At 40.0% G+C, this 20916-nt stretch overlaps 1 protein-coding gene across 2 annotated transcripts in view; it reads left to right on the top strand.

Moving 5' to 3' along the window:
- The window catches only part of ANXA4 (annexin A4), a 161599-nt gene that overhangs the window by 51014 nt on the left and 89669 nt on the right, over positions 1-20916 (top strand). For both annotated transcript variants that reach the window (XM_060659364.3, XM_078444581.2), the window contains exon 2: positions 16081-16154. The gene's annotated coding sequence lies outside the window, so the exon portion shown is untranslated. The remainder of the gene's footprint in view (positions 1-16080; positions 16155-20916) is intronic.

The following is a 20916-nucleotide window of genomic DNA, read 5'->3' as shown; positions in this document are numbered from 1 at the left end:
AAACTTATTGTCAAATTGGTTTCCATACAACACCCAGTGCTCATCCCAAAAGGTGCCCTCCTCAATACCCATCTCCCACCCCCCATCAACCCTCAGTTTGTTCTCAGTTTTTAACAGTCTCTTATGCTTCGGCTCTCTCCCACTCTAACCTCTTTTTTTTTTTTTCCTTCCCCTCCCCCATGGGTTTCTGTTACGTTTCTCAGGATCCACATAAGAGTGAAACCATATGGTATCTGTCTTTCTCTGTATGGCTTATTTCACTTAGCATCACACTCTCCAGTTCCATCCACGTTGCTACAAAAGGCCATATTTCATTTTTTCTCATTGCCACGTAGTATTCCATTGTGTATATAAACCACAATTTCTTTATCCATTCATCAGTTGATGGACATTTAGGCTCTTTCCATAATTTGGCTATTGTTGAGAGTGCTGCTATAAACATAACCCCAAATTTTTCTGAAGCAGATCTCAGATATCATCTCATTTCATCCACAAGTATTTCAGTATACATCTGTAAAGATAAAACCTTTTGTAAAGCAATTATAGTATTAGCACAAATATGTGTCTTTTTAACATAAAAACTGCTGATTTCTATGCAAACGCATCAGTCATTTTTCATTTGACTTGTGGGTTTTGGCTTAGAAATGTCTTTATGAAAAGATTATAAACGAATTCACCCATTTTGTCTTCTAGCATTTTTTTAAAGTTCATTTATTTATTCTGAGAGAGCGTGCACGCAAGTGGGGGAGGAGCAGAAAGAGGAGAGTCCCAAGCTCTGTGCTAACAGCACAGAGCCCAACATGGGGCTCGATCCCACGAGCTGTGAGATTATGACCTGAGCCGAAATCAAGAGTGGGACACTTAACCGACTGAGCCACTGGTCACCCCTCAACCCAAAAACAATATAGTAAGTTTAAAATGATTATCCAGGACATGCAGAGTCCTCAGTTCTTGGAAAAAGGCAGAGTCATGGAATCATCAGAGCCAAGAGAGGTTAATCCCTTTTCTCCCGGGCTCACCTATAAATTGTAACATCTGCTTCTTGAAAACATAACATTATAACATCTGTTCCCAGACCCAGCTCCAGTGTCCCTGACCTAACACCTGGGGTCAGAGTCCCCTGTGGACTCTCCAGTCTCTGGGTTCTTTCTTCTTCTTCTTTATCTTCTCTAAATGTAAGTTTTATTGAAATAGAATTGACATACTATTAAATTTGCCGTTTAAAAGTGTACAGTGCAGGGGCGCCCCGGTGGCTCCATCAGTTAAGTGTCCGATTTCAGCTCAGGTCATGATCTTGCAGTTCCTGAGTTCCAGCCCTGCGTTAGTCTCTGTGCTGACAGCTCTGAGCCTGGAGCCTGCTTCGGATTCTGTGTCTCCCTCTCTCTCTGCCCCTCCCTTGCTTGCACTCCATATGTCTCTCTCAAAAATAAAGATTAAAAAAAAATTTTTTTTAATAAATAAATAGGGACACCTGGGTGGCTCAGTCGGTTGAGTGTCCGGCTTCAGCTCAGGTCATGATCTCACAGTTTGTGAGTTTGAGCCCCGCATTGGGCTCTGTGCTGACAGCTCAGAGCCTGGAGCCTGTTTCGGATTCTGTGTCTCCCTCTCTCTCTGCTCCTCCCCCGTTCGTGCTCTGTCTCTCTCTCAAAAACAAATAAACATTAACAATTTTTTTAATAAATAAATAAAATAAAAGTGTATGATGCGGTGGTTTTTGGTGTTTCCAAAGTTGTGCAAGCATTGCCACTAATTTTACAGCTTTTTCTTTACCCCCAAAGAAACCTCATATACATTAAGCAGTTATTCCCCATTTCCCTGTCCCCCCAGCCCCTGGCAAATCAGTAATCTACTTTCTCTATGGATTTTCAGGACATTGCCTATAAATGGAATCATACAATATGTGGCCTTTTCTATCTGGCTTCTTTATTGCCGGTACCTTTGTTAGTTTCGTTTTAACATTTTATTACTTTCCTTTGGGAATTTGCTTTGATGAAATGAGTGGGGTTATACAGCTTAATTTTTTCCCCTAAATAGTCCCAACACTGTTTTAAATAATCCATCTTTTCTCCCGTGATTTGGAAATGTCATCTATCATCTACTAAAATCTCATGTGTATTTCAGTCTATTTCTGGACTCTCTATGTTATTCCATTGATCTATCTAAATTTTTTCTAGAACCAAATTTTTTAATCTAGTATCTTTAAAATGCATTTAAGTGGGGCGCCTGGGTGGCTTGGTCGGTTAAGCGTCTGACTTCGGCTCAGGTCATGATCTCACGGTCCGTGAGTTCGAGCCCCGCGTCGGGCTCTGTGCTGACAGCTCAGAGCCTGGAGCCTGTTTTGGATTCTGTGTCTCCCTCTCTCTCTGACCCTCCCCTGTTCACGCTCTGTCTCTCTCTGTCTCAAAAATAAATAAACGTTAAAAAAAAATTTTTAAAGAATAAAAAATAAATAAAATGCATTTAAGTATCTAATCTGACCACCTTCTTGCCAATATCTTTCTGTTCAGATTTTCCTGTTTATTTCTACAGATAAACTCGGTATCTTCTTTTAATGTTTAAATTTTTTTTGATTGAGACCACACTGAGTTTATAGATTAATTTATCAAGAAATAATATCCTATAATAGAGATATTATATTTTCTTTATTTAGGTCCTCCCTATTTCTGGTTAAGTTTATTTTCAGATAAATTGGTGGTAGTATTGCTATTGTAAATGAGATCTTTTCTTCCATTGTATTTTCTAAGAGTGTATCAATTCTGTGTATTAATTGTACAAAAAGAAACCAACCACTTTAATAAATTCTTAAATCGGGACACCTGGGTGTCTCAGTCGGTTAAGCATCTGACTTCGGCTCAGGTCATGATCTCACGGTTCGGGAGTTCGAGTCCTGCATCCAGCTCTGTGCTAACAGCTCAGAGCCTGGAGCCTGTTTCAGATTCTGTGTCTCCTTCTCTCTCTGCCCCTGCTCTGCTCACACTCTGTCTCTGTCTCTCAAAAAGTGAATAAACATTTAAAAAATAATAATAAAAATAAAAAATAAACATTTTAAAAAATTTAAAAATTAAAAAAATAAACATTTATATAATTTCTGTTCCAGTTAGCTTTTGCTGCATAACAAACCACCCCAAAGTTTAGTAGCTTCAGATAACAAGCATCTGTTACTTCTCTCAACTCTGTGAGTCAACTGTTGTTCTTCTGGTCTAGGCCAGCTTGGTTTCTCTCTTCAGTCAATTGACACCTTAGCTAATATAGCTAGTCCAGGATGGCCTTACTCATTTATGTGTTTAGTAGTTGGTTCTGTGTCCGCTGGGCCTGTGGGGTGACTTAGCCATATGTCTCTCACCACCCAGCAGGCTAGCAGTAGGCTCAATTCACAGAATGGTGGTTTTGAAGTTCCTTACAATGGTTAAAGAGGGCAAGTTCCATTGCATAATAACTTTGCAAGTTTCTGCTTGCATCATGTTTACCAATGTTCCATTATCCTAAAGAAAGTCAATGGTCCAGCTCGGATTCAATGTGTGGAGAAATAAACTCCACTTCTGAGAAGAGCTGCAAAATAGTGTAGCCATTCTTGCAATTTCCCACAACTTTCTAGTATTTCTTTGGCCTATTCTCTTCAGATTTCTAGTTATTCTTTTGTATCATTTCAAATAATACATCTTTCTTACTTTAAGAAGTACTTTACCTCTTAAATTATTTCCTTACTGAATTATGTTGGTTAGGATCTTCAGAACACTATTAAGGTATGATATCTTCTTCCTTACTTTCATGGGAATTAAAGTATGATGCCAGATTTTTATGATGGAAAAAAAAATCTGGCTATTCCTAAGATACCAAGACTTTCTGGGTTTTGTTTTGATTTGGGGTTGTTTGTTTAATCAGGAATGGATGTTCCATTCTGCTAAGTGGCTTTTCAGTATTTACTGAGATGATTGTATTGTTTTTCTCCTTTGATCTATTAATTCAGTGGCACATTAAAATAAATCCCAGTAATGAGCCAGACTTGCACTTCTGGAATGACACTTGCTTGAGGTGTGTTTTTCTGTTACAACTGGGGTAGAAAACTTTTGTTTCAGTGGATCTGCCTATTCTGGACACTTCATATAAATAGAACCATATAATTTGTGGTTTCGTCTTCTTTCACTTAGCATAATGTTTTCAGGGTTGTTCCATCATTCTTTTTCATGGGTGAATAATATCTCATAAATGGGAATAATAATCCATTTATGTGTGGTATGGATCTGTACTTCTGTGTTGTCTACTGAGTGGTGATCATATCATCTTCTTCTTTTATTTTGCTTTTCCAGTGGATTGCATTCTAGGCATTCTGGTGTTGAAACACCTTTTCATTCCTGGGATAAATCTTTCTATTATTACCATTTTCATATGTTTTTTTTAGAGAGGGAGAGAGGGCATGGGGGAGAGGGGTAGAGGGACAGAGAGAGGATCTGAAGCAGTCTCCATGCTCAGCAGAGAGCCTGATGTAGGGCACAATCAATCCCATGACCCTGGGATCATGACCTAAGCCAAAACCAAGAGTTGGATGCTCAACCGACTAAGCCACCCAGGTGCCCCTCATTCCTAGGATTAATCTTATGTGCTCATAATTATTATTCTTTTAATGAATTGCAAGTTTTGACTTGGACAACAAGAGAATTAGGGGTGCTAACCCCTGTGCAGTTGAAAATCTGTGTATAATTTTTGACTCTCAAAAAACTTACTACTAATAGCCTACTGTTAACTGGAAGCCTCACTAATAACATAAACAGTCTATTGAGACATATTGTGACTGCTATATGTATTACATGTTGTATTCCTTCAATAAAGTAAGCCAGAGAAAAGAAAATGTTATTAAGAATATCATAAGGAAGAGAAAATACATTTACAGTACTTTACATATATTTATTGAAAAAAATCCCTGTATTCGTGGACCCACGCAGTTCAAACTGATGTTGTTCAAGGGTCAAGTGTACTTTATTTAGAATGCTGGGATCTTTTTACAAGTGAGCTTAACTTGTATTTTTAATTTCTTCTGATTTTCTTATTTAGTTCTGTTATAAGATGATGCCAGCACAGGAACAGTTGTATAAGATAGGAAACATTTGTTCCTCGAAAGTTTGTTAGAATATAAAATTTTTTTTAACGTGTATTTATTTTTGAGAGAAAGAGACAGAGCGTGAGGGGGAGAGGGACAGAGAGAGAGGGAGACACAGAATTGGAAGCAGGCTCCAGGCTCTGAGCTGTCAGCACAGAGCCTGACGCGGGGCTCAAACTCACAAACTATGAGATCATGACCTGAGCTGAAGTCGGATGCTCAACCGACTGAGCCACCCAGGTGCCCCAAAAGTTTGTTAGAATATAAACGGGGATGTCTGGGTGGCTCAGTTGGTTAAGCGTCTGACTCTTAATCTTGGCTTAGGTCATGACCTCATGGTTCATGACATTGAGCCCCCATATTGGGCTCTGCTCAATGCTTGGGATTCTCTCTCTCTCTCTCTCTCTCTCTCTCTCTCTCTCTCTCTCTCTCAAAAATAAATAAATAAACATTAAAAAAAAAAGAATCTAAACATAGAGCCACAAGATATGGTTCATTTTAGGAAGTAGATCTTTGGCTACCATCTTCTATGGTTATTGGTTTACTCAAAATTTTCTCTATCTTCTAGGGCCCGTCTGATACACAAACAGTAAAGTCTATGAAACAACTTGCTGACATTTCACAAAGCAATACCCAGATCAAGAGTTCCAAAATTGCCAATACTCCAAAAATCCCCAAAGTCATTGCTCCCAATCAGTATTTCTTTTCTTTTCAAAGATAATTATAACCTTAACTTTTGTGATAGCTATTTTCTTGCTTTTCTGTATAGTTTCATCTTCTAAGTGTGGAACCCTAAACAGTATTTTTTTTTTTTTTTTTGCCTGTATTTAACTTTATATAAATAGAATGATGCAATATATATTCTTGTTGATCTGGTCTCTTTTATTCAAGAATATATTTTTAAGACTCACACAGGTTATGTATAGCTGTTGTTTTTACTTTGCTTAATAGCATTGTATTATATGAATATACATGCTCTTTGTTTATTCATTCTTCTGTTGATGGACTTTGAGGCAGTTTCCAGTTTGAGATGATTACAAACAGAGATGCTATGATCATTCTTGTATATGTCTTATAGAGAACATGTATGCATATTTTGTTGGGTATATTTCCTATCAATGATATCAGTATTTGTAAGTTATATGTAACTTCAATTTTATTAGATACTATCAAGAATTTTCTAAAGTATCATACTAACTTACACTCCTGTAGCAGCAGATAAAAGTATTCCTTGTTCACAACTTCAGTTGTGGTAGAGCTGGTCTTTTAATTTTAGCCATTCCTGGTGTCTTGTTATATTATTTACATTGCCCTGATTATTAGTGATGTTAAGTATCTTTTCATATGTCTGTTATCCATTAGCTATCCTTTTTTTCTCCTAAAAAAATGTCTGTTCAAGTCTTTTACCCATTTTTCTTTTGGGTTGGCTGTCAGTTTCTTATTGGTTTGTAGAATTTCTTTAAATATTCCATACTTGAGCTCTTTGTAAGTTGTAAGTGTTACAAATATCTTATCCATATTCCATATCTTTTAATGAATAGTTCTTAATATTAATGTTAAATTTATATTGTTTATAATGTTAAATAAATGCCAAATTTATCCACCTTTTTCTTTATTATTAGTTCTTTTGTGTCCTATTTAAAAAGTTTTTTCTGGGGCGCCTGGGTGGCGCAGTCGGTTAGGCGTCCGACTTCAGCCAGGTCACGATCTCGCGGTCCGTGAGTTCGAGCCCCGCGTCAGACTCTGGGCTGATGGCTCAGAGCCTGGAGCCTGATTCCGATTCTGTGTCTCCCTCTCTCTCTGCCCCTCCCCCGTTCATGCTCTGTCTCTCTCTGTCCCAAAAATAAATAAAAACCGTTGAAAAAAAAATTAAAAAAAAAAAAAAAAAGTTTTTTCTTATCTTTAATGAGGTTTAAATTTTTAATGTATTCAAATGTATCAATCTTTTTCTTTATGGCTAGTACTTATTAAGTAATCTTTCTCTACTTTGAAGTCATGAAGCTTTTGTTTTATATAGCCCTCTAGAAGCTCTATTTGCCTTTTGCATTTATGTCTATGATACGTCTAGAATGAATTTTTATGTATGGTGTAAGGTAAGGGTCAAGATTCCCCTCATAAGTATCCAATTGTCACAGCACCTTTTATTGAAAGTTATCTTTTCTTCACTGCTTTGCAGTGCCTTTTTTTTTTTTTTTTTTTTTTTTTTGCAATGCCTCTTTTGTCATAATTAAAATATCCACATATACATGGATCTCTTTCCAGATTTATATTCTATTCCACTGGTCAGTTTGTCCATCCTTGTGCCAAAATTATTTATAGTACATATAAATATCCAGTAGAGGAAGCCCTCCTATACTTTGTTCTTCACAATCGTGTGGGTTATTTTTGGCCCCTTGCATTTCCATCATATCAAGCTTCAAACAAAAAAAAATCTTGGTTAGATTTTATTGGCTAACAAATTTAAAAAAAAATAAAATAAACCTCTACTAGATCTTCTGAATAATCATTTAAATATCATTTCTTGTTTTCATGGGTGACTCATCAGCAAACATATATACTGTGCCTGCCTTAGGTAAAGTAACTGACCAGGTTCAAAAATATCTCTGCTATGAGCTGATTCATTGACCTCAAGACATATTACCTTAGGAAATTGCCTTCTTCTGACATCTGAGTTCCTTCTTCTCAATAAACCCAGTAGTAAATGTACTTTCTTTCCAGGCTTCATAAGATAACAACTTCGGAAGGAGAAATGAAAATGAGTAAAAAGTTACAAATTATTTACAGGCTAAGACTTCACAGGTGTAAAATGTATCTACAAAGTTCTGATTCAGAGTCTGAACTTTCTCAGTGCAGAGACCTCTTTGCTTCCATTCTCCATTCTTTCCTCCATTTCCTCTTTCCCCTCCTGTCTGTCCTTTTCTTAGCTCCAATATCTTTTTCAACCCAAGCTTTTCTTTTTGCCTATACTGTGTTCCCTACAGCTCTCTGGGTCCGCATCTCTTTGGTCTTGTTCTCTATTGACAAACACAGATTTTCTCTCTTCTAAATATTAAAAAAAAAGTCATGTCTGACTGCTCAAGGTCTTCCCAAGTCATTGAACATAACCTCGGGAAGTTTTGCATATTTTAGAGCACATACTTGGGAAGCAGTTCCTCAGAAAGCTACAAGGCAACCTTGCTAGATACTTCACAGTTCTGAATCCCATTTTAATTTTTTTTTAATGTTTATTTATTTTGAGAGAGGGAGAGAGAGAGAGAGAGACAGAGTGCGAGCAAGGGAGGGGCAGAGAGAGAGAGGGAGACACAGAATCCGAAGCGGGCTCCAGGCTCTGAGCTGTCAGCACGGAGCCCGAAACAGCGCTTGAACCCACGAGCCAAAGTCAGAAGCTTAACCGACTGAGCCACCCGGGTACCCCCTGAATCCCATTTAAAAAAAAATTTTTTTTTAAGTTTATTTATTTTTGAGACAGAGAGAGACAGAGCATGAACAGGGGAGGGTCAGAGAGAGAGGGAGACACAGAATCGGAAGCAGGCTTCAGGCTCTGAGCCATCAGCCCAGAGCCCGACGCGGGGCTCGAACTCACGGACCACGAGATCGTGACCTGAGCCGAAGTCGGACGCTTAACCGACTGAGCCACCCAGGCGCCCCCTGAATCCCATTTTAGATGGGAAAGAGAACTGCCTAGAGTTCAAGGACAGAGCTGGAATTACAGTTCAAAGCTCTTGGGCAGTCTGTGAAGCAATTAACAAACTCACTTGGTACTAATGGTGTCACAAATCATGCCAAAATTCAGATGAGCTTGTAAAGGAAGTGTGAACCACTCCTTTAACCATGTACTTTATGAAATGCTTTTCCTTTTAATTTAATTTAATTTAATTTAATCTTATTTTATTTTATTTTATTTTAGTAAGCTTCATGACTAGTGTAGAGCCCAACACAGGGCTTGAACTCATAATCCTGAGATCAAGACCTGAGCTGAGATCAAGAGTCAGACACTTAACCAGCTGAGCCACCCAGGCAACCTGAGATGCTTTTCCTTTTTTAACTAAGGCATGCTTCCTGTATAAATCTTGAAAAATATAGAAAATAAGACTATCATTCTTATTATTTCAGCACATACTTCTAGGCTTTTCAAATGCATGGCTGATATTATATGTAATTTTATTTTCTGCTTAAAATTATATCAAAAGCAAGTTTTCAAATCTTTACAATTTTAATATCATTAAATGACTGTAAAATATTTCTTTGAATCATAAGGAAGCAGACAGGCTTCATTTTATTAGATTGTAACTTGCTTCCAATTTCATCATGATTGTAAATAACATTGATGGGAAAAACTTGTTCATGACTCTGTATTTCAGGTTACTTTCATAGGCAAAATATGTACCTGATAAAGGACTTATATACAGAATATGTAAAGAACTCTTAACAAAATCAATAATAAGAAAACAAACAACCCAATGTTTAAGTGAGCAAAGAATCTGGACAATTTACCAAAGAAGTTATACTTAAGACAAATGAGCACGTGAAAATATGCTCAACAACACGAGTCATCTGGAAAATATAAATTAAAAGGACAATGGGGTAATACTACACCCCACAAAATGGTAAAATTTTAAAAACTGATCATATAAAGTGTTGACAATGATAAGGAGCAACTGGAAGTTTCATACATTGCTGGTGGGAATGAAAATAATGGACTCCCTTTGAAAAACACTTTATTCATGTTTTATAAAGTTAAACTACACTTACCATCCAACCCAGCAATTCTTTCCTAGAAATGAAACAAAAATTCTACTCCCAAGAGAAGTGAAAATATATGTCCATGAAAGACCTATATGTGAATACTCATTGCTGTTAATTCACAATAACCCCAAACTGAAAACAATGCAAATGTCCATCAACAGGTGAATGGATAAACAAACAACTGTGATGTTTCTGAACAGTGCAATGTTTCTCAGCAATAAAAATGAATGAGTTACCAATATGTGCAACAACATAGACAAAGCTCAAAAGCAACATGCTGAGAAAAGAAGCCAGACACAAAAGACTACCTACCACTTAATTCCATTTATATGACATTCTAGGAAAGGCAAAACTGTGGTGATAGAAAGAAAACTTTCTGGACTGATGGAAATATTTTATGTCTTAATTATACTGATGGTTATATGACTACATACATTTCTGGAAAATGAGTTAAGCTGAACACTTAAAATGGGCGAGGTTTTGTTACAGGTAAATTACATCTTGATAAAGCAGATTTTAAAAATAAGGAATGATTCTGAGTTTTTTGGTTTTTTGGGTTTTTTTTTTTAACTTAGGCAGCTGACCTAAAGTGGAACCTGAGAACAGATGGAATTCAGACAGAGAAGTAGGACTTGAGGGCAGCGGATGGTGTCAGGATAATGACTTCTGGTTTTGGAAGTGTTAATGAGGTTGAGTTAATGAGGGCACAGAGAGAGAAAAGAGACGTATAGAAATGAGAAGGGGAAAAAATCCCGAATTCAGTAAAAAAGGAAAAAAGACAGCATGAAATTGAGAAAAGGAAAAACTTGGGTTTTGTACATAGGCTTTTCCATGTTGCCTATCTTCGTCTCAGTTTATTTTCATTTTTTCCTTCTTTATTCTCTTGGTCTTTCCTTTACCTGGGGTGTGTGTGTCTGAGGTTGGGGGGGTGGGTGTTACACAACATGTGTTACCATTGTGTGCTTCTAAAGTCTGTCTCCCTCTAAACAGACCACATATAAGCATTCCTGTACACACATACACACGTGTGCCCATGCACACACGCACACACACACGCACACACAGCAATAATACTACCAAATGAGAACAGTAGGAGGAAAGAGTAAATCGGGCCCCTGGGTGGCTCAGTTAGTTAAGCATCCAACTTCAGCTCAGGTCATGATCTCACAGTTCATGAGTTTGAGCCCTGCGTCAGGCTCTGTGCTGACTGCTCAGAGCCTGGAGCCTGCTTCAATTTCTGTGTCTCCCTCTCTCTCTGCCCCGCCCTGCTTGCTCTCTCTCTCTCTTTCTCAAAAATGAATAAACATTTAAAAAAGAGAAAGAGTAAATCAAGAAAACAAAAAGGTAAAGAAGTTTGGCACCTGCCCTAACATGCATTGGTAGGGAGGGTTCACTTTTGGTCCTTCACATTCTGTGGAGAAAATCAATAGAAAAAAAGTACCAGGTTATTTAAACCAGCTTACCAACTGTTTAAACTCTGAGTAGGAAAATAGCTTTAACAGTTCCATTAGGATCTGGGCCAAGGACTTTTCCTTTGGATTTGTGGTGAATAATTAAAGGTTAATGGTGGTATTTTTCTTTCAGCCAAGGAAAAGCAACCACACCAGTCATGATCCTAATTTAATCCAACTGGGAAACTCTAGAAAACCTCAGTAACAAATTTGCAATGGTTAAAAGGTTCTGGGCCTCTTAATTTGTATCCACAAAAGGCAACGAGGCTGTATTTTTATTTCCATCCTATGGATGAGGAAATTAAAATTCAGAAAAGCCATGGGATCTACCAACTCCCTCATTAAGAAGAACCAAAGACATTAGGGGCAGGATCTCCACTTTGGCATTTTGTTTTTGGATGTGCCTGGAAGAGGCAGACAAGAGAACTTCTTGGGCTTTTGAGGCCTGAGTTCTGCATGAATTGTCAGGCTATCACCTGGATCTATCCACATTTCTGTGGACAACTACCACCATTCAACACAGTGGCTCCGAGAAGGTGTGGGCAGGACGGGCTCCTTGGGACCTGACAAGATTCTCTGAGAGAAGTGATGAACAGAGCATATCATGGTATTTCTCATTCTAACTCTCCTCCACTTTATGCAACATCACATGGAGAGTGTGAGATCTAGGTTGCGAACCCAAATTCTGTCTGACTCCAAAGCCGTCCTCTCAACTGCCATACCCTGCTGCCTTCTATTCTTTTCTAACATTTCCAGTATGTGTGAGGTAAAAAGGAAAAAGAAAGGAAGGAAGGACAGTGGTAGGACACCCTCTATCTCCATCTCATTTGTTTCCATGAGGAACCTTCCAGTCTGCTTTTTAGGAGAGAAGCACTGTTAGTGATCTCTCCCACCCCTGTCACTCATTCTCCCCAAAGAAGGAGCCATTTACCTGAAGAAGATTGGGAAAAGGTCACTCTTGCTTTGGTTTGCAGGTAAATGTTTAGCCAACAAGCTTTGGGACAAGGGCGGAGCCCTGACTTACAGCCAATTCTCCACTGTTGTCACTTCTTCCCTGAAGGCATCGCCTGTGTCTCCCCTTCCCCTGAGGCATCTAACTCTTTAATGAGTTTAGGACTTTGAGGAGTTTAGCCTTTATACACAACACCCCCACCCCAAATAAATTTTTAAAAAAAAATGTGTTTTAGCAGCTTTTGCTTTCTACTTTAACAGCACAACTGCACCTGATGAAGGAACACAAGAGCCTGGCTGCTTGCCTTGAATAGGAGAAAGAGACAAAAGACCCCACTTCAAAAAAACTTTTACTTTCCACTGCTCTGTCTTCCACTAAAAAAGGGGGGTATAAATAGTCTTCAGTCCTCATCTCTGTCCCAAATGAAGTCCTAGTGGGACAGCAGTGTCTGGTGAGTGACATCTCTCCAAATTTTTTTTTTTTTTTTTTTTTTTTTTTATTTATTTTTGGGACAGAGAGAGACAGAGCATGAACGGGGGAGGGGCAGAGAGAGAGGGAGACACAGAATCGGAAACAGGCTCCAGGCTCCGAGCCATCAGCCCAGAGCCTGACGCGGGGCTCGAACTCACGGACCGCGAGATCGTGACCTGGCTGAAGTCGGACGCTTAACCGACTGCGCCACCCAGGCGCCCCTCTCCAAATTTTTAAAGACACCTGAGCCTGGGGCGCCTGGGTGGCTCAGTCAGTTAAGCGTCCAACTTCCGCTCAGGTCATGATCTCATGATTTGTGAGTTCGACCCTTGAGTCGGGCTCTGTATTGACAGCTCAGAACCTGGAGCCTGCTTCAGATTCTGTGTCTCCCCCTCTCTCTGCCCCTCCCCTGCTCATGTTGTCTCTATCTCTCATAAATAAAGAAACTTAAAAAAAATTTAAAAACAAATTTAAAGACAACTGAGCCTAGATTCTGAGCATGTTTCTCCCTCTTTTTGAGACTTCTCCTTCAGGTCTGCCTTCCTATAAGCCCTGGCTCTTTCCTGCTTTGAGGCTGGGGTCAGGGTGGATATGTGAGAACATTGTATTGTCAGCCCCACTCGAATCCCATAGACTTTCTCCAAAGGAGGGGACTATTCTGTTTCCAGGAGGAAGGAAGGATGCTGTGGAACCCAAGGCACCCACCCCAGGATTCAGGTATAAACAAGTCTGTACAATATAAGCACATATTCCTGAGAATCAAAGCAGGAGGAAGCATAAAAAGACTGGACACTGTGGGGGTGCCCGAGTGGCTCAGTCAGTTGGGCATCCAACTTTGGCTCAGGTCATGATCTCGCAGTGCATGAGTTCAGGCCCCACGTCGGGCTCTGTGCTGATAGCTCAGAGCCTGAAGCCTGCTTCAGATTCTGTGTCTCCCTCTTTCTGTCCCTCCCCCACTCATTATTTGTCTCTCTTTCTCTCTTTCAAAAATAAATAAACATAAAAACAATTTAAGAAGACTGGACACTGGGGCTGAAGTGAGGGCATGTGACTGAGACCTGTCACAACACTCAAGCCTCCTCCAGTGCCAGTCTGCTGTCCATAGTGTGTCCACCCCCCCCGCCCGACCCACTGCCACCCCTGTGGACACAGGCTTTATCAAATATTAGTATTTTATTTCCTGAGACTCAGGCAGGGTTGAAAGGCTGGCTGGGTTCCCACTGAACATCCTGTGTTGTCTGCTCAGCTCATATGCATGGGAGAATGTTTACACTGGGTAAAGTCCCAGGGCTGGGACATAATTTGTGATGAGATGTCCTGAGAGGACAACCATGGTTCAGCTTGAGCCCAACCAATAGTCAGGCCATTGGTATGATGCTGTGCCTGCTCCAGGTCTAAGTTCAAAACTACAGCCCTTGGATTTCCCAGGGCTTGTTCACAGCGCCCCCTGCTTACCATTTTTTGTTAACCCTGTGTCTTTGGATCCCTGGTCAATTCTGTTCAGGAAATATAATTCAGAAAGGAAGAAAGAAACAAAGGAAGGAAGGAAGGAAGGAAGGAAGGAAGGAAGGAAGGAAAAGAAAGAAAGAAAGAAAGAAAGAAAGAAAGAAAGAAAGAAAGAAAGCCTTCTGGGATAACACAGTAAAATCAAGTAATAGATGTGAAGGTGCTTTGGAGAATCAAAAAAAGAAGACTACATAAAAATGAATCGTTATTATAAAGCCAAGATTGAGAAGGATAGAACTAAATGGCTCCCTTATCCTCAAAACTTGCCTTATCATACATGCCTTTTCAGTAATGTCTTGGGCAGAAGTGAATTCTAATGGGCTGAATTGTGTCCCCGCAAAATTCACATGACCTCCAGTACCTCTGAGTATGACTGTGTTTGGAGATAGCACATAACACACATGGAGGGAAGACCATGTGAAGACATAGAGAGAAGGCAACCATCTACAAGCCAAAGAGAAAGTCTTCAGATGAAACCAACCCCATCGACGTCTTGATCCCAGACTTCTAGCCTCCAGATCTGTAAAAAATAAATTTCTGGTGCTCAAACCACATAGTCTCTGGTACTTATAGCAGCCCTAGCAAGCTGACACACAAGTCTATGACATATTTGAGCCCTGCTAATATAATTGAGTTTTATTGTACCTAAAACAAGGCCCTGCCTAAAGTAATTCTTGGGCTAGAAGGAGGAGACGGGCAAATACAGACAATTAAGTGTTACAAGTATTAATAATATTGGTACCTGTTGTGTACCAGTCACTTTGCCTTTGCTGTCTTTAATCCCCACAACTATCCTAAAATACTGTATAGATGAGAAAGTAAAGGCACAAAGAGGATTAAAACTTTTCTCAAGGTCACATAGTTACTGTAAAGCTAATAATTGAATCTATGTCTGACTCAGAAATCTGTTTTGTCTCCCATTGATTCCTCTGCCTCTGCACAGAGGACAATGGGAACAAGAAAGGAGAAAGAGGGAAGGGTGAGAAGGTGAGATTATAGGTAGACATCAGTGGTCTATTCTGTTTTCCTGATAACAGTACTCTCTTTTATTGGAGAATGCCTCCACAACAAAAAGAATACACATTCTCCCTCCCCACGTCAAGAGGAACAGTCCAAGTCCTGGCCAATCATAATGTTTTCCCTCCAGCCACAGGTCAATAGCTGGGTACATGTCTACAGCTAAGCTAATCTTAGATTCTCCCATAATTTTTATAAGCTGAAACCAGGGGTAAAAAAGACTTCATTCTCCCCTGGGGTGACCAAAGTGTATGTAAGCCTGGATCTCCCTTGACCACATTTTCCCCTAACAAGAGAGAATGAAGTCAACTCATAACAAGAAGCCAAAATGTGTGTGTGTGTGTGTGTGTGTGTGTGTGTGTGTGTGTGTGTGTAGATGAGACAGAGAGAGCGATAACAGCTTCATTTGAGTATCTGGATCCAGCCATTCCTGAGGCTGCCTCCATCCAGTCCTTACTTATATGAATTAATATATCCCCTTTTAAAAGAAGCTAGTTTGTGTTGGGTTTCTATCGCTCAAAATCAAGAGTCTTGAGAAATACAAATACTGGTCAAACAAGTTTTCATAGATGAAGTGACCCAAGAAAGAAGGGATTCACCAGAAAGGTAAAGCGGAGGAGAGGCAGAGGCTGAGGAATGTAATAGCAGCTACTCTTGGAACTGCAAGCAGCTCAGTATGGCTAAAGCTGAGACGTGTGGAATGGCTAGAGAGGTGGGCAATAGCCACATCAGCAAAGATCTTTGTGCCCTGCCAAGATAATTTGGGGTCTGTATATGGGGTCGATCAGGATCTGCCGAAGAGTTTTAAGCCGTGGTGTGACATGATCAAACTTGGGTTTCAGGTCACTCGGGAGATGAATCTGAGGGAGAACACAACAGGAGGCAGTTTCAGCAGGAGTCTGCTACAGGAATCCAGGTGAGAGGTCCTGGTGGAAAATGGCTCCCAAGGTCTTGGCTTAGCCATTGGCTAGAGGGAAGGGCAGGCACAAAAAGAATTGCACTTCGGTCATTTCGAGGTTGAAGCATCTGTGAGACATTTAGGGGGAATTGTCCAATTGGTATATCAAAAGAGGGGCCTGAGTTGGAGATTTAAAGAAAATGTTTTTGCATCATTCATTCAGCTATTGACTGCGTGCCTACTACTTGCCAGGCACTGTGCTGAGAAAAGTACGGTCAGATCTCTGCTCCCCCAGGGTTACACTCTGGCAAAGACAAAACAGATAATAAACACGTAAAAAATAAAGAAACAAGGTAAGTGCCTGATAGACAATAAAGCAGTGTCGTGTGGTAGAGGCCGTGGAGTAGGGGCCTCCATTAGTTTGGATGCTCGGCTGGTAGCAGATGCGGAGGCCCTGAGGGTGACAGAGGCAGCCACAAGATGAATATTCTCAAATTCACACAAATATAAACACGTCCATTAAAAAATTCCATCTGTTTTGTGAAGTTGCCTTCTTTGCCTGGTCATGCCCTCAGGGCTGGCCAGGACGTGGTGAGAGGCTTCAGTGCCAAAAGCTGAGGCTGGTACTTGGGAGACACCTACCAGAGCTCCTTTGTTCTTACCCAGCGCCTTTCATCCCACATTCACAAAGCCCATCCTGGCATCCATGCTGTCGGGCCTGGTTCACTGACACAGACAGGTGGCTTTTGATCATTATCCCTGTGTCATAAATAGGGGCAACAAAGGTCTGAGTTTACAGAGCACTGGCCAAAATTATTTGATGAGTCAAGGACTCTTCCTTTGGGTTGGACCAGTAATACCTGATGTCCGGGCCTTCCAGCTTCCTGAAATTTCCAGCAGCTGCATCTTTCTATTACAGTTGTTTTCTCTTTCACTCCATGCATCTGACTAAAACCTTAGTTTTTCTTCAAGGACCCTGAAGTCATGTTGCTTAATTCCACCTACCCCAGGCCTGCTACTCAAGCCAATCAGCTTTTCTCCCCAGAATACCCTTTAAATTAAAGTGCTATGTAAAATTCTAACTATACATTATGACTTATTTCTTTTTTTAGAGCCCTCAGTATGATGGCATAATTTACATTACACTTATTTTTTTTATTTTTAAATTTATTTTATGTATACGTGTATGTGTGTGTGTGTGTGTGTGTGTGTGTGTGTGTGTATTTTTTTTTTTTTGAGAGAGAGAGAGTACGCAGGAGGAGTGGGGGAGAGGAGCAGAAGAAGAGAGAGAAAGGAGAATCTTCAGCAGGCTCTATGCTTGGCACAAAGCCCAACATGGGGCTCAATCCCACGACCCTGGGATCATGACCTGAGCTGAAATCAAGAGTCAAATGCTCAACCAACTGAGCCACACAGGCACCCCACATTACACTTACTATTTTTTTTTTAAGTTTTTTATTTATTTATTTTGAGAGAGAGAGAGCATGCATGCGCAAGCCTGGGAGGGGCAGAGAGACAGAAGGAGAGAGAGAATCCCAGGCAGGCTCCATGCTGTCAGCGCAGAGCCCGATGCAGGGGCTTGAACTCAGGAACCATGAGATCATGACCTGAGCCAAAATTAAGAGTTGGACGCTTAACTGACTGAGCCACCCAGGTGTCCCTACCCTTAGTTTTTAAATGTACAGTTTTTAATGTACAGTTTAAATCTTTTTAAATGTTCAGTGTGTTTTAGTACTTGTGTATACCAATATAACCACTACCTCATTTAGAACGTAGAAAATATTTGCAGTCATATATTTGATTAGAGTCTAGTATCCAGAATCTACAACTCAATGGTAAAAAGACAAATAACTTAATTTTTAAATGGGCAAAGGATTTGAATAGACATTTCTCCCAAGGACATATACAAATGGCCACTAAACTCAACATCATTACTTTTTAGGAAAATGCAAACCAAAACCATTTGAGATAGTACTTCACACACACACATGATTAGAATTTTAAAAAATGGACAATAACAAATGTTGGCTAGGATACAGAGAAATTGGAAGCTTTGCAAGTTGCTGTTAGGACTGTAAAATGTTGCAGCTGCTGTGGAAAACAATATGGCAGTTTCTCAAAAAGTTAAACATAGAGTTAAAACATGGCCTAGCAATTCCACTCCAAGGTATATATACCCAGGAGAATTGAAAACACCTGTCCATACAAAAACTTGCACACAAATGTTCACACTAGCATTCACAATAGCCAAAAAGTGGAAACAACGCAAATGTCCATAATCTAAGGAATGGATAAATAAAATGTGACATATCCTTAGAGTGGAGTATTAGTCATCCACAAAAAGGAATAAAGTATTAATAAATGCTACAATTTGGATGAGCCTTGAAAACAATATGCTAAACAAAAGAAGCCAGAAACAAAAGGCCGCCTGATACTCCATTTATAAGAAATATTTAGAATAAACAAATCCATGGAGACAGAATATAACTTAGTAGTTCAGGGGATGAGAAGAGGAAGGAATGGAGGGTGACTGCTAATGGGTAAACGGTTTCTTTTGTGGATGATGAAAATGTTCTGGAAATGGATAGTGGCAGTGGTTTTACAACCTTGTGGCTATACTAAAAAGCATTTAATTGTACACTTTAAAAGCATTTAATTGTACACTTTGTTTTTTTTAATGTTTACTTATTTTTGAGAGACAGAAAGAAACTGCATGTGCATGTGCATATGAGCGGAGGAGGCAGAGAGAAAGAGAGAGAAAGAATGACAAGCAGGCTCCGTGCTGTCCGCACAGAGCCTGACTCGGGGCCCATGTGAGATCATGACCTGAGCCGAAACCAAAAGTTGGATACTTAACCAGTTGAGCCACCCAAGTGCCCTAACTATACACTTGAAAAGGGTGAAATTTGGGGCTCCTGGGTGGGTCAGTCGGTTGGGTGTCTGATTTCCGCTCAGGTCATGATCTCACAGTTCATGGGTTCAAGCCCGGTGTTAGGCTTTGTGCTGACAGCTCAGAGCCTGGAGTCTGCTTTGGATTCTGTGTCTCCCTCTCTCTCTGCCCTTCCCCGGCTCATGCTCTGTCTCTCTAAATAAATAAATAAATAAATAAATAAATAAATGGGTGAATTTTATGGCATGTGAATTATATACTGATAAAAAATAGTTTAGGGGCGCCTGGTGGCTCAGTCGGTTAAGCGTCTGATTTCAGCTCAGGTCATGATGTCATAGTTCGTGCGTTGGAGCCTTGCATCCGGCTCTGTGCTGACAGCTCAGAGCCTGAAGCCTGCTTCAGATTCTGTGTTGCCCTCTCTCTCTGCTCCTACCCCTCTCACGCTCTCTCTCTCTCTCAAAAATAAACATTAGGGGCGCCTGGGTGGCGCAGTCGGTTAAGCGTCCGACTTCAGCCAGGTCACGATCTCGTGGTCCGTGAGTTCGAGCCCCGCGTCAGGCTCTGGGCTGATGGCTCGGAGCCTGGAGCCTGTTTCCGATTCTGTGCCTCCCTCTCTCTCTGCCCCTCCCCCGTTCATGCTCTGTCTCTCTCTGTCCCAAAAATAAATAAAAAACGTTGAAAAAAAAAATTTAAAAATAAATAAATAAATAAATAAACATTAAAAAAAATTTTTAAGTAAAAAAATAGTTTAAAACTTTGCACTTCAAAAGAAATCATTAAGAAATGCAAATACAGGGGCGCCTGGGTGGCTCAGTGGGTTAAGCGGCCAACTTCGGCTCAGGTCATTATCTCTCGGTCCGTGAGTTCGAGCCCCGCGTCAGGCTGTGTGCTGACAGCTTGGGGCCTGGAGCCTGTTTCAGATTCTGTGTCTCCCTCTCTCTGACCCTCCCCTGTTCATGCTCTGTCTCTCCCTGTCTCAAAAATAAATAAAACGTTAAAAAAAAAAAAAAAGAAATGCAAATACAAAGTAGATTGGGAGAAAATATTTATGAAGCATGTATCTGATAAAGAACTACTATCCAGAACATATTAAGAACTACAACACAATAACAGAAAGACAAACAATCCAATAAAAAAATAAGGCAAAAGACTTGAGTAGACATCAGAGAAGATATTCAAATGGCTAATAATCATATGCAGAAATCTTCTACAGCATTAATCCCAAAGGAAATGAAAGTTAGTACGACAGGGAACTACAGACTCATGAGAATGCCTGTAAGCAAAAAGACTGAAAATAAGCACTGGTGAGATTGTGGAGCAACTGGAACTCTCAGACGTTTCTGGTGGGAATGTAAAGTGAGAATTAACTTGGGAAAAGTTTGGTATTTTCCTAAGTTAAATACAAATACAACCTAGCAATTCCACTTCTATGTATGTATCTAAGAGAAATGAAAATACATGTCCAAATAAATCCTGGCTCACAAATATTCATAGTAGCATTATTCATAACAGCCTCAAACTGGAAACAATCCAAATGTCCATCAATTGATGAAGAAACTGTGTGGTATATCTATACAATAATATATATCTTAGCAATAAAAAGAAACAAATTACTGACACATGCAACAAATGTATGAGCTTCAAAAATATCATGCTAAGGAAAGAAGGCAATGATTCCATTTGTATGAAATTTCTAGAAAAAGCAGAACCATAGAGATAGAAAGCAAATCAGTGGTTGCCTGGAGCTGATGCCAAGAGGGAACTTTTTGGAATGACAGAAGTGTTCTAAAAGTGGATTGTGGGAACAGTTGGGTGGCTCAGTCGGTTAGGCATCCCACTAGATCTCAGCTCACGTCTTGATCTCAAAGTCAAGTTCAAGCCTCACCTTGG

The sequence above is a fragment of the Panthera onca genome, chromosome A3 (genome assembly GCF_046562875.1).
Source record: "Panthera onca isolate mPanOnc1 chromosome A3, mPanOnc1 haplotype 2, whole genome shotgun sequence".
Classification (NCBI taxonomy): Eukaryota; Metazoa; Chordata; class Mammalia; order Carnivora; family Felidae; genus Panthera; species Panthera onca.
This window is presented reverse-complemented; position numbering and strand designations above follow the sequence as displayed.